Source organism: Mesoplodon bidens (genome assembly GCF_964165515.1).
Source record: "Mesoplodon bidens genome assembly, chromosome: 14".
Classification (NCBI taxonomy): domain Eukaryota; kingdom Metazoa; phylum Chordata; class Mammalia; order Artiodactyla; family Ziphiidae; genus Mesoplodon; species Mesoplodon bidens.
In genome coordinates, this window is record NC_138170.1 from 67,033,513 (window position 1) to 67,050,156 (window position 16,644).

General features: G+C 42.9%; 1 protein-coding gene across 2 annotated transcripts in view; it reads right to left on the bottom strand.

The window, feature by feature from the left end:
* Positions 1-16,644, bottom strand: part of BABAM2 (BRISC and BRCA1 A complex member 2) — a 437,376-nt gene that overhangs the window by 106,755 nt on the left and 313,977 nt on the right. The gene's annotated exons all lie outside the window — the stretch shown is intronic.

The window sequence follows — 16,644 nt, forward strand, 5'->3', positions numbered from 1 at the left end:
TTGTCTCATTTTATAGATTCAACTTGGAGCCATCTTAAGAGTCTCTCCACCACTCAGTTAAACAAAATCAGGGTGTAATTCAAAATGGAAAAAAACTCAATGAATATAACAGGAGAAGAAAATAAAAGATCAGAATGACAAGTTAAGTTTACAAGTAGGAGAAAACTTGGGGAGTCACACTGGATGAGAGGTTCACTGAAGCATCAGTGTGGGCCTGGATGTATTACATTTATGTATCTGATCTAATATTTCCACTAAACATACTTCACAGCATAAAATCAGGTCTTCTTAGAGCACTGTATTCCATTTCTTGCTTCCCATTTTTAGAGGGACATATAAAAATGGAAATGTTCTAAGACAATGATAAGTATGATTAAACACTCAGAAAACGTTCCTATTTGGAGCAAAGTCTAAAGAAGTTGAAATTGCTAAGTTAAATTACTTAGAAGGTTATGGAATTATGAAATAGAGTAATTTAAAAATGTGAAGGCATACTGTATGGATAATTTGAATCAGGTATTCTTTGCTTAGTCACAGTATAAATAGAGTTTAAAAGGCAATATGAGGGATTTAGTTGGTAAAATGAATTCTCCACAGAATGGAGTAGTGAATAATACCTCCATTTATGAAGTACTATGTATTAGGCACTATACCAAGTGCTTTTCCTATATGATATCCTCTCCTCTTCACATCAATCTCTGAGAGAGGTGCTATCCCATTGTACAGATGAGAAGGCTAGAGCTTATAGAAGCTACATAACCATCTCTGAAGTCATGTAGGTGGTAAAATGGCAGAAGGGCATCTAAATCCAGGTCTCTCTGACCTAAATCTACCCCATGCTCAGGTCTTCAATGATCACTTTTGTGACATCTGGTTCCACATGTGTCAGATCAATCAGGCTCCTCCTGGTTTGGGTGTTTCAGGCAGATACCTGGGCCGACTGAGCCCGTAAGGCTGTTTCCAGGAATATTAATTAAACTTACTTAGGTACCTGAACTGAAGTGGTTAGGGACGTTTTCATTCTAGGCAAATGAACCCCTGGAAACTCTGAGGGCCAGAGGACTTGATGGACACTATCCAGGAGAGAGGAGGCGAAATGCAAGCAAGGAAACTTTATACTTAAATACAAAAGATGAGAATATTGTAATTACAAACAGAGTCTGTCTAATGACATGAACACTAAGCAAGTTTTTGTTCAGAAATGTGTTTAAGTTTGTTAACATCTCAGAAAAGCCTTTGAGGGACAATCTTAACAGATGTCTACCATCAGGATTCTGTTAGCATATGGAAAAGCTTTTAAAGCCCTGAAAAACAACAAATGAACTTAGCAGATGTTCTATTAGGATTTGGTATGAATCAGGCTCCTGGACTTCAGACTATACTACAAAGCTACAGTAATCAAGACAGTATGGTACTGGCACAAAAACAGAAATATAGATCAATGGAACAGGATAGAAAGCCCACAGATAAACCCACGCACATGTGGTCACCTTATCTTTGATAAAGGAGGCAAGAGTACACAATGGAGAAAAGACAGCCTCTTCAATAAGTGGTGCTGGGAAAACTGGACAGCTACATGTAAAAGAATGAAATTAGAACACTTCCTAACACCATACACAAAAATAAACTCAAAATGGATGAAAGACCTAAATGTAAGGCCAGACACTATCAAACTCTTAGAGGAAAACATAGGCAGAACACTCTATGACATAAATCACAGCAAGATCCTTTTTGACCCACCTCCTAGAGAAATGGAAATACAAACAAAAATAAATGGGACCTAACGAAACTTCAAAGCTTTTGCACGGCAAAGGAAACCATAAAAAAGACAAAAAGACACCCCTCAGAATGGGAGAAAATATTTGCAAACGAAGCAACTGACAAAGGATTGATCTCCAAAATATACAAGCAGCTCATGCAGCTCAATATCAAAAAAAACAAACAACCCAATCCAAAAATGGGCAGAAGACCTAAATAGACATTTCTCCAAAAAAGATATACAGATTGTCAACAAACACATGGAAAGATGCTCAATATCACTAATCATTAGAGAAATCCAAATCAGAACTACAATGAGGTATCACCTCACACCAGTCAGAAGGGCCAGCATCAAAAAATCTACAAACAATAAGTGCTGGAGAGGGTGTGGAGAAGAGGGAACCCTCTTGCGCTGTTGGTGGGAATGTAGATTGACACAGCCACTATGGAGAACAGTACGGAGGTTCCTTAAAAAACTAAAAATAGAACTAACATATGACCCAGCAATCCCACTACTGGGCATATACCCTGAGAAAACCAAACTTCAAAATGAGTCATGTACCACAATGTTCACTGCAGCACTATTTACAATAGCCAGGACATGGAAGCAACCTAAGTGTCCATCAACAGATGAATGGATACAGAATGAATGGCACATATATATAGTGGAATATTTCTCAGCCACAAAAAGAAACGAAATTGAGTTATTTGTTGTGAGGTGAATGTACCTAGAGAATGTCATACAGAGTGAAGTAAGTCAGAAAGAGAAAAACAAATACCGGGGCTTCCCTGGTGGCGCAGTGGTTGAGAGTCCGCCTGCCAATGCAGGGGACGCGGGTTCGTGCCCTGGTCCGGGAAGATCCCACATGCCACGGGGCGGCATGGCCATGGCCACTGAGCCTGCGCGTCCGGAGCCTGTGCTCCGCAACGGGAGAGGCCACAACAGTGAGAGGCTCTCGTATGGCAAAAAAAAAAAAAAAAAAAGTATGCTAACACATATATATGGAATCTAAAAAAAAAAAAGGTTCTGATGAACCCAGGGGCCCAGGGGCAGGACAGGGCTAAAGACACAGATGTAGAGAATGTACTTGAGGACACGAGGAGGGGGAAGGGTAAGCTGGGAGGAAGTGAGAGAGTGGCATGGACATATATACACTACCAAATGTAAAATAGATAGCTAGTGGGAAGCAGCTGCATGGCACAGGGAGATCAGCTCAGTGCTTTGCAACCACCTAGAGGGGTGGGATAAGGAGGGTGGGAGGGAGACGCAAGAGGGAGGGAATATGGGGATATACATATGCATATAGCTGATTCACTTTGTTATACAGCAGAAAATAACACAATACTGTAAAGCTATTATATTCCAATAAAGATGTTTAAAAAAAAACAACATATGGTATGAACTACTTATAATGATGCCCGGCCACGCGAGACATGAACAGGCAAAGGGAAAGAAAAGCTGTTTTCCTCTTGTTGTATCTTGATCCCTGGCCTGTTACCTGCAGTACGATTCCACCACAATTTCTTTAAGAAGAGAAACTATTTTCAAATACTAGTCTTTAGGAATGAGTGAATTTATTCTGAGTTTGTTACAACTCTGAGGCTCCAGTGAATGGCTTTACTGCTCTGCTACTGCACAGGTAGAGGTTATTTTTCCTATGAATTACTTTTGAAACATACTTACTGAAAAAAAACCCAATACATGCATATATCAAATCATTACACTGTACACTGTAAATATCTTACATTTTAATTTGTCGATTACACTTCAATAAAGCTGGGGGGGAAAATGAGTGCATACAATAGTTACCCTAGACTAAACCCACAAGCATTTTTATAACTCCCTCCTCCTCATTGCACATAGGTTTTAATGATGGTCAAAAGAAGAGGCAGAGAAAAAACTCCCTCTGCCTGACCGGGTAGAGAAGTGTACCCACCTGATTCCTGTTTGCTGGCATTTACTAAAAGCTCAGGCCTATGAACAGCATGAGGCAACTTCACACACACATCACTGGTCTCTGTGCTCAAAGAACTAATCTATAGGTAGCTGGAGCCTGGCTTGCACACACAAAGAAATGAAAAGATACCAGATGCGGTTAGCCAGGCTACTGGTACACAGCGCTTTACAATTTGTTTCCAAAGTGCTCCTCATTTGGATTTTTACAACAGACTTACACAGTAGGTAACAAGTATTAAAATACTCACTATAGAGATGAGAAGACTGAGGCTTGAAATGGATGCCTTGTCCAAGGTTTAAGGCTGGCAACAGTCAAAGTGGGATTGGAATCTTTCCTCTGCGCTATTTTCATGACTGCGTAAGAATGATCTAGGGAGCCTGTTAAAAGCTCAGATACCCAGGCCCCACCCCAGAGAAGCTGATTAATGAAGTTCAGCGGGTCTGAGGTGGCCTGCTTCCCTAGCAGATGCAGGTGCAGGTGGTCCTCACACCCTGCTCTGTACCTCACCCTGAGGATGCACAACAGGGACTGAGGACCGGAAGGTGTGTGGTAAAAGCAAATTTGCCTCCCATCCCCGAGGCATTAGGTCACTGACTATTTGAAAGGCACTGTGGACAAAAATGGGAAGATGAAGAAAGCAGAGATATGCTCTTAAGGAGCTCAAGGCCTAGTTCGGGAGATGAGACATTCATGGAAACAACTAGAAAAAAGATGGTAACTGCTAAGTGTGTACATGGGCAAAATGAAGTCTAGTCACATGCAGGTAACCAGAAGGCAAGGCAAAGAGCAGTAAAACAAGACTGGGGCTGGAAGGGAGGAGGACACAGAGACTACTCAACAAGGCAAGGCAAATAATCACAGGCTAGGAACTCTGCAGACAGCAGACCGTGGGTCCTGGACCACAGTGAGCAGCTTTTTGCCCCAGTATGAGAAAAGCCTACTTCATACTTCGGGCTGCCTGGGATACCTGCTGGTAAAAGGGCATCTGCCTGGAGAGGGAATAAGAAGCTATGATGGTCCATCCTGATGCATGCCAATGGTGAAGGGGGCAGGAAAGAAAACTCAAGGTTAAAAAAGAAGTTCTGTTTAGTCATAGAGTGAGAGATGTCCTGGAGAGAAGGAAAGGTCTGGAGTTTGAGCCTGAATCTCAGCCAGTTTCCTTGCTTAACATATCTCTTTTATACTGACAACTTCTAAATTTATATTCTCGCTCAGACCTTTCCTGAACTCAGGACTCATATGGCCAACTGCCTACTGAACGCCTCCACTTGGATGTCTAAAATGCACATCAAACTTAACCTGCTCACCAGCAAACTCTGCCTGCAAAACCTACTGCTCCTGCTCTCATCCTGTTTCAGCCCACAGCAGCTCCAACCGATTGGTTCCTTAGGCCCAGTCCAATCTAACCTAACTTCTCCTCTGGATTCTTGCCTCCAAGGATAAGCTGGGGCTGCTCCATCTCAGCGCACTGGCTCAGTTCTTCTGCTATTCCTCTGCCTGCAACTCTTTTCCCAGCCATCTACTGGGCTTCCTCCCCTGCTTCAGGTCTTACTCAAATACCACCTTCTCAATAAGGCTTCCTCAACAACCTATTTAAAATAACCCACCTTTTCCAGTAACCTCTCTTCCTTGTCTTTCTTTTTTTAATGGCATATAAATGGTGTATATCTCCATAAAACATTCTACATATTGTATTTGTTTATTGTCTCCCCCCATCACCCTTCACTAGAATGTAAACTCCCCCAGAACGAGGATCTCTGTTCTGTTTACTGCTAAAACACCAGAAGTAAGAATAAGGCCAAGTTCATTGTAGGCACTCAATAAATATTTGCAGTATTCAAGTTGAAAGAATAAGTAAGGAAATATATGAGAGTTAAATTTCCAAAATGGACATTAGAAGTCAGTAAATGTATATTATCTTTTCTGAAGCAGTCACTGTGAAAAAGAAGGTTTTAAGGGTCTAGGACAGGGGTTGGCAAACTTTTTCAGTAACGGGCCAGGTAGTAAGTATTGTTGGCTTTGCAGCCCTAAGGTTTCTGTCGGAACTACTAATCTCTGATGCTGTAACAGGAAGGCAGCCATACACAATATGTACACGAGTGTGCACGGCCGTGTTCCCATAAAATTCTATGTATGAAAGCTGAAATGTGAATTTCACACGATTTTTACAAGTCACAAAATATTATTCTTTAAATGTTTTTCTAACCATTTAAAAAATGTAAAAATCATTCTGAGCTCGCAGGCCATACAAAACAGGCTGCAGGACAGATCCAACCAGCGGGCTGTAGTTTTCTGACTCTTGATCTAGGATTAAAGGATCACTTGAAAGTTCTACAGATGCTGAAGGTAGGAAAAATATCCAGGGAGAAATATAGACCAAAAGACGTAGATTAGATTAGCCAAAATGAAAAGTGGGCCCGTGGGTCAAACCTCTTAGAAACTGTATTTGATCAGCAGGTAAACCACACGCATTAGCCTTTTACAGGCAAGGGTGAGGTGAACATTAGGCAACTCGTGGACTGTGGGAGTTCTCATAATGATACTGGATTAGAACCGTGCAAGAGAGAGCTATTTATATGATCTCAAATGACGTTTGAGGCATGTTCTGGTGCTTTTACTTCTATGCTAGGTGAAAAAGCTGCCTACAAAAGCCTTCCTCCCACCCGAAATACTAGCTGTTCGCTGGCGACTGATGCTCAGAAATATTAAGATGAATCATATATGCTCTTTTCACAGCGCAAAAAGAGATAATTTTAAAATTCAGAAAATGTCACTTTGGGTAGTCACAAACCACACAGTAGAAAAGCTGCCCAGCCTGAAAATTGTAAATAAATAAAATCCTGTTCCTGCATGGAAATCTTTTTTCCTCATTTAGGTTCCAGTGCTGCCCTGGGACTTGCCTCCAAGGTTGGCTGCTGTTAAAACGTGTTGGTTCCCATAAGCTGCTGATGGGAGGCGGCCTTTGTTCCCCAGCCCTCTTACCCCGGGCCCTCCCAGGCTAACCCCCCCCCCCCCCCCGCCGCTGTTCTTGGTAATGCACAGCGCTCAGCCTTGACCTTCTCAAGCTGTTCTTTTCGCCTGCAGGCAGCTCTCGGGCCGCTCTGTCTACTGTGCTCGGCTGGGTTGGCCTGAAAGGTGCCGGCTGACAGTGGCTCAGTCTTTACCTGGGCACGGGGAAAGGACTCCTATGTTTCTTTCTGCTTCCTGCTTGGAGAGACAGGTATTTTTGTCTTTGGTCCCTAAGCTCTGTCTTCTTTCGCCTGTCACTAAACAGTTCACTCCCTATTTCCTCCTGTGCCCCTACCCCCCGCCCGCCCTTTTTTGCAACTTCATCATTTTCCCCACATTGCACCGTTTGGCACAGGAGGAGGGAACCACATCAAATAAAGGAATGCAACCACAAAAGCTGCCTTGAGAAGCAAGGCCCCAGATTCTTTTTTTTTTTTTTTTTTTTTTTTTTGCCAATTTACCGTTTTTGGATTTGTTCTCCCATAATCAAATCCTCCCTATCGTGTTAACAATGTGGTGTTGTGTCAATACACTGGAATTCTGCTTCAATCAGCGACCCAGAGCTTAATAGGAAAATGAAGCAATAAAATGTTGGTCTTACTGTTAACCTTAAGCTAGGCCTGTACTTAGGATGGGGATGTTGGCTTCTTGATGGTATGTGGGCCAAACCTTCAAAGTTTTGTGAGAGCTCGGGGTTGTCAGCTGAGGCCTAACGCATTATTCAGGCGTACTTCTGCGGTCGAGAGGTGCAATCACTCCAAGTACCACTGACTGGAGCACGAAGCACCCCAAAGTTTAACAAGCCAGAGAAAGCAAGCCAAATTCAGACTGAATTTGCGTGCAGACGTTGAAAAGACATATTCAGCTTACAGGCGACAGCAGCTCTCGGGTCTGGCTCTGATGATGTCTGTACTTATCACAAAAGGGTTTGTGTAAAGTTTAAGTGTTTTTTTTTTTAAAAAAATTAAAAACACGTGCCCAACATCCAAACCATTCAGAGACAACGATAAGGTGCCGCAACCCCCAAACGCTGGGAAGTCACTATTCCCTGTCCTCAGGATATATGTGTTATCGTTACTGTTTAACAACAGCTGGCCAATACTCATCGTAAATGAAAATACCAGTTAGAGGTTGAGCACTTTTGATGTAGTGATTTTATCTTTTGTGACTAACTTGGTCAACCCAGCTGTTCAGGGCATGAAGGGAAGTCCTTTTGTTGTCGTTTTGGTTTGGTTCACACGGCGGAGTCACATGCGATTCTGGTTAATGTTGGAAGTCAGTCTGCTCTTGAACATCTTCTCTAGCAGATACAAGCAGACATGAGCAGGCCACAGACAAGTCACTAGGCAGTGACCGGCCACCTTCAGCTGTCCCAGAACACCCAAGTGATGTGATATCCTCCAGAGATTCTCCTGGGGAGAGGAGAAGGAAGAGAAGAAGAAATCTCTCTCCTCCCATCCCTGTTTTAGGGTAAAATATTAGAATCTTACGATGGAAAAATGTGTAATAAAAAAAAAAAAAATCCTGTAGCCGGTCCTGATGTGAACTAACAGGACAGGTTTTCAACTGCCCCGGCACCAGCAGAAGAATTACCATGTCAAACATACAGAAGGAGGAGTCTTTGATCCTTAGGAGTTAACGACCTTCTCGGCTAACGGGCAAGATTGCTGGTCTGCCGACTTTAGCAACATTCAGTCTGGCCCCAGCTCCATCTTTTTTTTTTTTTTTTTGCGGTACGCGGGCCTCTCACTGTTGTGGCCTCTCCCGTTGCGGAGCACAGGCTCCGGACGCTCAGGGCCCAGACGCTCAGGCTCAGCGGCCATGGCTCACGGGCCCAGCCGCTCCGCGGCATGTGGGATCTTCCCGGACGGGGACACGAACCCGTGTCCCCTGCATCGGCAGGCAGACTCTCAACCACTGCACCACCAGGGAAGCCCCCAGCTCCACCTTTAAAAGCCAAGTCACCCATGTCATTCCAGCTGCCCATCTTCCTGCCCCTCCTCCCCACCACATACCCATGCTGCCCAACCGGACAGAGAGTAGGGCCAAGGCAAGGCAGTGAAGGGAAGCGGGGACTGCAGGCTAGCGCCTGCGCAGAAGCCCCGCCTCTGCTCCACATTCTGCTGCCGCAGCTGAGGTGCCTGGTCCCTGTCCCAGCTACCGCTCCAGGAAAGGACCACAAATGTCAGTACAGAAGTTATCATTCTACCAAAACACCACACGTCTGCTGGATGGGGGCGCTGCTCCCCTCCGCAGAAGCCCCAGCCCTCCACACGACATGCTCCAAAACCCACCCGCAAAGCGGGAGGACCCATTTTCTGGAGACACTGGGGAGAAGGAATTGAGGAAAAAGATGATGAAAAAGGACATCTGGGAATCTGAAGAGGTGAGGGACTGAAGAGGCTATCAGCGTAGTCAGAATTTTAACAAAAACAACATGTATTGAGTAGATTCCTGTCATTTAAAAAACATTTTATTTTACTAAATAAATTGTTTACTTACTAATGAAGGAAGTAGGAGTTCAGTTCTGTTAATACCCATCTGTGCAAAACTGGAGACTGCTTCTGAATATCATAATTTATTTACCTGTATCTCTTACTTTAAAAATACCTCCATCGGTTTAAATGCTATTTCTATCCAGTTCTCTAAAATAGATGATTCAAAACAGCCACAGCAGTAAACACAGGTCTACATACTCCCAGACAAAGACTGCAGGGCAGGCCTGGTGAGATGCAGCAGGAGGCCCAGCAGAGCACATTGGTCCCGGCAGCTCAGGGAAATCTGGGTTTGCGGGGAACGTGACAACCCCAGAAGGTAGGTGTGTTTTCTTTCTTTAACCCAGTGACACAAGATGCAACAGAAGGAGAAAGTTTGAGTCAGGAAGGAAACGAGTTCTGGTAAATGTAGACAAGGATGATGCCGATTTAATTGGTCAGATATAAATGAAATTGGCTTAATTACTTCTTTGCAACTCACTTTCTTGGTTGCTTCAGAATTTTGACTACTATTATTTTCTTAAGCTTTTAAAACCAAAACACTCAAAATTTACTAACAGAGCAATACTAATAGCACAGAGGGAGCTGTCAACATGACTTATTTTAAAAGTATGACTGGGACTTCCCTGGTGGTCCAGTGGTTAAGAATCCGCCTTCCAATGCAAGGGACACGGGTTCGATCCCTGGTCGGGGAACTAAGATCCCACATGCCGCGGGGCAACTAAGACAGCATGCTGCAACTAAAGAGCCTGCACCTCAATGAAAGATCCCGCATACTGCAATGAAGATCCTGCATGCTGCAACTAAGACCAGACACAGCCAAATAAATAAATAAATAAATATTTTTAAAGTAAATAAATAAAAAGTATGACTGAACCATAGCTATTGAATCCTGACCCTGCAGTAGTGAGTGTGTCAATATGGCATCAGTGGCATCAATTTCACCCATTCACACAAAAGAACATACTGAATGGACCCCTTGATGTAAGGGTTCAGTTTAAGACACTCTATAACTCTCAGGAGTCCTGAGTACTCTCCAAAAATAACAATCCCATAGAAGCCCATGTGGATAATCTTCGAGGAGAAAGGCAGAGGAGGGATCCACAATTTCGGGGCCACCTGGCAAATTCTGAGCATCAAAGTATGCAGAGCTCAGTGGTCCAACTCAGAGCTTACAGTCCCCTCAGGAGGGGCCTGGGCTCACATCAGCACCTCTCTTTCCCAGTCAGACCGAGACTGCTTCTCAATACAGGCGATGGCAAACTCAGGACAACTGTCTCTTCTGAGTACTTTCTCATTTTCCTGGCCACTAACATGGGATCAGGGTCTCTTCAGAGCCCGAGGAGCCCTCACACTCACTCACATTATATCCTCAAACTATAAAGCTGCAGCCATGCTCGTTGCCTGAGCAGCAAACACACCAACTGTCCTCCAGACTCAGCATATGCTATCGGGCATATTCTGAGAGACTGGAGCCTCCTCAGTAGGGTGAGGACTGAAAGCCAATTCCTAGAGAATAAATGACAGGTTCGTATGGGTAGGACCAAATCACAAACGTAAACAACAAATTTCAAACAACTGAAGTACCTGTCAATTGCAGAGTTGAATCCATTAGAGTAAAATCTTCTGATGCAGCCACGAGAAAGAATGACAGTGACTTACAGGTCCTGAGTTAGAAAACTGGCCGTGATGTATTGTTAAAGGAGAAAAAAGCAAGTTGCAGACCGGTATGCAATGTATCATACCATTTCTGTGACTAAACTAAAGCAACAACAGTAACTACAAAAACCCAAAAAGAGCTAGCAGGAACGACATTGTGAAAACACAAAGTCTACCTACTTTGCATTTCCCAGTAAATCATATTTCCCCTCTTTTCACTGAGGTGAAGACTTGAGGCTTACTGATGGTCCTAAGGAAGAGGGTGGTACCACCCAGGCCAGAGAAGCCCCGAGTATAGGGAAGAAGATAGCTATAGCGCAGCCCCCAGACGGGAATGGAAAGAAACAGAGGCAGAAAAGGGAGAGAATCAGAGAAAACAGGGTCTGCCTGGGTGTCTTAGAGACCTTCCTTGGGCCTCAGAGAGAGAGAGAGAGAGAGAGAGAGAGAGAGAGAGAGAGAGAGAGTGTGTGTGTGTGTATGTGTGTAGAGACAGACAGACTGACAGGGTAAAAGAAATGTGGGCAGTGATGGTGAGAGGACAATAGTTCTAGATCACCTGAGGGAAATCCAAGTGCAGAGGGGTTTTTATTCCACTTTCCACTTGGGGCTGAGGAGATCATGCTGCAGAGTAACCTTCAGACTAAAGGGGAGCTACAGTCGCACACAACTATGACATTTTACCCTGTATACTCTGTTCTTTGGTACCACTGGAAAGTTACAGCTGCCATTTATTACCTGTGTGTGGATGAGGGGGACCAGGGAATAAACAGAAGTGAATATAAAGAATAGAAGGTCCTGGGCTTCCCTGGTGGCGCAGTGGTTGAGAGTCCGCCTGCTGATGAAGGGGACGTGGGTTCGTGCCCCGGTCCGGGAAGATCCCACGTGCTGTGGAGCAGCTGGGCCCGTGAGCCATGGCCGCTGAGCCTGCGCGTCCGGAGCCTGTGCTCCGCAACGGGAGGGGCCACGACAGTGAGAGGCCCGCGTACCACACACACACAAAAAATAATAAATAAAAAGAATAGAAGGTCCTGAACTTGGCAGGCAAGGGTGGAAAGGGAAGGGCAAGGACCCAATGAATGAAGCACCTGAGTGGTGAGCAGAGTAGTACAGTTTGCTTCTGGGGCTGGGAACCTAAAATTCCCGAGGACGTGGAGACTCCATATTATTGATCTGATTCCCACCCTTATTTGGAAGAACAGTCGTAACAGCTAACACATATTGAACACTTTCTGGGAGCCATGCATTGTACTGAGAACTCTCATTTATTATGTTTATTTAATCCTTACGAAAGCCCTGTAAGGTTGACATATGTCATAGATAAACAGTAAGGCTTGGCAGGTTAAGTAACTGACTCAATTAACTCATCTGGTAAATCATGGACACTGGATTGAGCCAGGACATTTAATTCTTAAAGCCACACATTTCACCACCACTCAACCCCTGGCCTCCCACCACAGACCATCTGGCAGTGGGGCCTTAGCAATCACTTAGCTTTTCTGTTGTCCAGTTTCCTTACATGCACAATGAGGATGGGGCCAACTAACTCTCAGATCTCTTCGGTTCCATCATTCCACTCTGGTCTAATGCAGTGGTGTAGACAGATAGGTAGCTATTTGGATTCAGAAAGCTGGGAGTATCTCTTACTAAAGAAGCTTTACGAGAAATCCTATAACACCTGAAAGATCCAATCTTAATGTACAAACTTCTCTGGCACAAAATTAAGGAATAGTGACTAGTTGATGAAAGCACATTATTCAGAGGCAGAAGGTCTAGATGCTGTAAAGAGGGCAGGTACTACGTTCAGGAAACAGGAACACTGAGCCATTACTGTCCAACATGATTCTGCTCACCAGCCTGGGTCCAGTGAAGCCCCTGCAGACTGTAGCACCACCGTTTTATTTTGCAACAGGGACACTTGGACATGAAGCCCTACATGCTCGCTTGACCCCTCAATGGTTTGTCCAACCTTTCAAGCACAGTTGTAGAGGCCCTGTTACTACTACATATTTTTCTCAGCTCCCACTTGCGACTACAAGCCTATTCCTTTCAACTAAACATGAAATAATCTCTCACTGAACAGTTTCTTTGCTTGTAATCCTCTGCCTGACGTTTTGTCTGATTAAATAGAAGTAAGCTCCTAGCACAAGCCTTGAACAAGGATAAGCATTTGTGGTGGGCAGAATAATGGCTCCCCAAAGATGTCCAAGCTCTATCGCCAGAACCTGTGGACATGTTACCTTACATGGCAAAAGAGACCTTGCAATGCGAGAAAGCTTAAGGACCTTGACACAATTATCCTGGATTATCTGAGTGGGCCCAATCTGTTCATAGAGTCCTTAAAAGTGGAAGAGGTAAGAGAAGAGTAGGTAAGAGAGATATGACAACAGAAGAACAGACAGAAAAGATTTGAAGTGTGAGAGGGACTGGATCTGCTGTTTTTGAAGATGGAGGAAGAGGGCCATGAGCCAATGAATGCAGGCAGCCCCTAAAAGCTAGGAAAGGCCCTCAGCTGACCTCCAGCAAGGACATGGATGTCACTTCTATGACTGCAAGGCACTGGATTCTTCCAGCATCCCAAGGGAGCAAGGGAACAGATTCTCCACTAGAGCCTCCAAAAAGGAATACAGCCTGCTAACACCTTGATTTTAGGCCAGTGAGAACTGCACTGTACTTGTGACCTATAGAACTGTAAGATAATAAATTTATGTTGTTTTAATCTGCTAAAGTTGTGGCAATTTGTTACAGCAGCCATAGAAATCTACACAGCACTCAAAATACAACTGTTTTTTAAAGCAAATACAATGAGATGAATTTATCTTTCTTTATGCAACAGGATAAATAATGATAGTGGTGGCGTACACTCTATGGAATAAAACAGAATCATTAAGCCCTTTATTGACAGATGAATGGATAAATAAATAAATGAGGAAAGCTCTTTTTTACAGTAGAAAGCCAACTAATAAATGTAGAAGGAAAGATGAAGCTAGAAAATCATCAGTGGATGTTAAAGCTAGTGGGTTAAAGTCTGATGAGGATACATAGTCTCAACACTTGTCTCCATGAATTTCTTATTAATCACAGAGAGAAAAGTAGTAACATTACAGTGAAGAAACCCTGTGGACATCGCCTTAACCAAGTGATCAAAGCTGACATCACCAATCCCGGGACAACCTGACTTCACGTGCATCTCGGTGTGATGCACTCAGGACACAGGCCATGTCTGCAGCACTGCTGCCAAATTTCATAATCTGAATCTAATCATGAGGAAGTACCAAATGAACCCAAATTGAGGAACAGAATAACTGGCCTGTACTCTTCAAAACTGTCAAGGTCAAGAAAGATAAAGACAGACGGTGAAACCATTCCAGACGAAAGAAAAACAAAGAGACACGACAACTAAAGGCAACATGTGATCCTGGACTGGATCCTGGACCAGAGTAAAAAATAGCTAACAGGGATATTATGGGAAGAATTGACAAAATTAGAATATGGACTGTGGATTAGATAATAGCGCTGTGTCGGTGATACATTTCCTGACTTGATAACTGCACTGTGGCTGTGTAAGAGAAGGCCCATGTTCTTAGGGAATACAATTTGAAGCATTTAGGGTAACGTCCATGTCCCCAACTTACACTCAATTGGCTGAATTAAAAATAATCATAATATATAAACACAGATACACAGAATACTAAGGCAAATGGGGCAAAATATAAATGATTGGTGAAACTAGGTAAAAGATGTAAGGCAGTTCCTCATTCTACTAACTTTTTTCTCTTTTTAAATATCAACATAAAAAACCCTATTCCCAAACCATATAAACTATGCTTTCAATTCTTATGTTTATATTAGATCTACTGTTATATGACACACAAAGAGAATTTTAGGGAAAGGAAATATGAGTTCAATGAACTTAATTTTCTGTAGTGTAATACGATATATAAGTGGCTAGGTGATTTTTCAATTAATATACTATTTAATACCTTGAATACAGTAGGCAAGCAATATGTACCTGTGGGCTAAAAAGAAGTAATTTATTTTTAGTAGGAAAGTCAGCATCCCAAATAAAAGCATGGAGATACATACATGATAGGAAATAAAAACTTTTTAAAAATTAGCTTAAAGTGTGAATGAGCCAGAAAAATGAGGAGGTTAAGAGCTCTTGCTCTGGAATTGATGGGCTCAAGGATTTGAAATCCAATATCCACTTAGTATACTGACCTCAGGGCAAGTTGTTTAAAACTTCCCTAAGCCTCAGTTTTGCTCACCTGTAAAATGGAGATAATAATAAAGCTCACAGGGTTACTGTGAAAAGTGAATTAAAGAATCCTGTGCCTCAGACATAGTTTAAAATGTTATTTATTATTATTATCTAATGAGTTCTAATGCTTCTGTACTTGATTGTTTCTTTCACAGGAAAGAGAATCAACATTCAAACCAAACTAAAAAATAAATTCGTTTAGTGGGTATCCATTGTCAAATGTTTGAAAAAAATCACACTTTCAATGAACTTCAAAACCCAACTTATCCTGGAGGAAAGCGTGGTTAAAGGTTCTTTTTAAACTTTCTAGGTCACTAGTCTCACTGGCCCCTCTTTCTCTCCTCTCCCCTGAGACTCTACAACTTCAGACATGTTTCTTCAAATAGAGAAATGCTTAAGCGTGTTAGGCCTTCTGCTTTTTCTACTGTAGGCCCACTGTTTATTTTCTTGAATCTGGAATGAGTCCCTGTATCTCTCAGGTCAAACCTGAACTACTTTCTTAACATTCTGAAATCCATTGATCCAGCTTCCTTCACGTTCACCTTCCAAGTGGTCCCTTCACTGCAGTTCATCTGGATACTCAAAAATGCTCTTACTGAACAAATGATTTTTGACCTCCACACAGCACTTATTAGTATAGATCATTCCTCACACATAAAATGCCTTCTGGCCATTATGTCTGTCCAATCATATCCATCACCTTTTCCAAAATAAATAAGCAGCAATCCATGGAGCCTTTCTTGACCATCATGAAATTCTTCTTCATTCACTCACTCAATGCATTCATTCAACAAATATTTATAGACTTGGCAAGGAACAGGACAATTGTTCTTTCTCTTACAGAGTTTACATTCTACTAAGGGACAAGCAATATAATAATAAATGATAATAAAATAATTGAGGAGAACAGAAAGCACAAAGGAGGAAATAAAATATCATAATGTTAAAGAGCATGACTGTTTATGTGGGAGGCAACTTCAGTGCAATCAAGGAAAGCCTTTCTGAGGAAATAAATTTAAACTGACACCCATATGGTAAAGTGGAGCCAAGCAAGTGAACATCTGGGGGAAAAGAGTCCTTCTGGCAGAGGGAAGAGCAAGTGCAAAAGCTCAAATGGCAGGTAAAGAACCTGGAGTGCTAGAAGCACAGAAAGAGGTCAACGAATGAGGCCAAAGTGCAGGGCACAGGGGAGGGTGGGCGAAGGTCAAATGTGCTGGCAGGGGCTGGATTATGAAGGTGATGGTAAGGTATTTGGATTTTATTCTATGCCCACGAGAGGGTTTTACATTGTTTCTTTCTTCTTACGGTAGATATTTCATGGGCTTATATAAGCTTTCCACACAATAGGTGCTTAATACATGCTTGTTAGGGGCATAAATTAGAAAAGCATCTAGGAGAGAAATGGAGCCAATACTCTAAGATCATGGATGATGGTTTCTGCCACCAACTTGTACCTGTGCTCCAACAACCTGGACTTTAGGTCGTAAGTCTGTTACATGGCATGAAA